This window comes from Chinchilla lanigera, unplaced genomic scaffold, assembly GCF_000276665.1.
Source record: "Chinchilla lanigera isolate Chin_1 unplaced genomic scaffold, ChiLan1.0 scaffold00094, whole genome shotgun sequence".
Taxonomy (NCBI): domain Eukaryota; kingdom Metazoa; phylum Chordata; class Mammalia; order Rodentia; family Chinchillidae; genus Chinchilla; species Chinchilla lanigera.
This window is the reverse complement of record NW_004955495.1, coordinates 8160685-8162148: the sequence shown is the minus strand read 5'-3', so window position 1 is coordinate 8162148 and position 1464 is coordinate 8160685.

Here is a 1464-nt window from a genome sequence, read left to right as displayed (position 1 = left end):
AAAAACGAAAGAAAAAAAAAAAAAGAATATAGACTCAAATTGCATCCATTTACCTATAAATGTCTCAAGTTTATCCTTCTTTATAGCTCAGTAATACTTCATTGTAGAAAAAAAATCACTTTTTTTAATCCATTCCTTGATGGGCATTTGGATTGTTTCCAAGATTTAGCTACAACAAATTGTGCTGCTATGAACATGGGTGCACATATATCATTATGGCATGATGTTTTTAATTCTTCTGGGAGGATACTCAGAAGGAGAATAGCTGGGTCAAGTTGGACCTCTAATCCTAGCTGTTTGAGGGCTCTCCACACTGATTTCCACAGTGGCTGCACCAGTCTACACTCACACCAACAGTGGAAAAGGGTTACTTTTTCCCCACAGCCCCGCCAGCATTTCATACTAGTTGATTTCTTGCTGATACTCATTCTTTCTGGGGTGAGATGGAATCCCACCATTCCATATTTAGATCTTTGATCCATTTTGACTTTAATTTAGTGCATGGTGGTAGACAAGGGTCTAGTTTTAGTCTTCAGCATGTAAACATCCAGCTTTTCCAACACCATTTACTGAAAAGGCTGTCTTTCTTCCAGTGAACATGTTTGGTCCCTTTGTCAAAGATAAGGAGGCTAAATGTGTTTGTACTTGTGTCTGCATCTTCTAATCTATTCCACTGGTCCTCAGTTCTATTTTTTGTTTTGTTTTCATTTGATTTAATTTGACTTGATTTGATTTGATTTGATTTGTATTTTGCTAGTACCTGCTGACTTTATCACAGTAGCTTTGTAGTATAATTTCAAGTCAGAGATTGTGATGCCGCCTTCCTTGCCTATGCCCAGGATTGCCTTTGCAATTCTAGACCCTTTCTGCTTCTAAATGAATTTTAGGAATATTTCCTCTAGATATGTGAGGTATTTTGCTGGTATTTAGATCAAGATTACATTATATCTGTATAAAAATTTTGGGATTATGGTCATTTTCACTATGTCGGTTCTTCCTATCCATGTGCAAGGGATATCTTTCCATTTTCTGATATCTTCTTAAATCTCCTTTTTCAGAGTACTATAATTTTCAATGTATAGGTCCTTTACTGCCTTTGTTAGATTAATTCCTAAGTATTTCATTTTTAGGATAATATTATGAAGGGTGTGGTTTTTCTAATTTCCTTCTCTATGAGTTTGTTCTTTGGGTACAAGAACGCTATTGATTTTTGAGTATTGACTTTGTATCCAGCCATGCAACTGGATTTGGTTATTAAGTCTAAGAGTCTTTTGATGGAGTTATTGGGATATTCTGTGTACAGTATCACGTCATCTGCAAATAATAACTGTTTTACTTCTTCCTTTCCTATTTTTACTCCTTTTATTTCTTTCTCTTATCTAATTGCTCTGGCTAATGTTTCCAGAATTATGTTGAAAAAGAGTGGTTATAGTGGACGTCCTTGTCTTTTTCCTGATTTTAGAG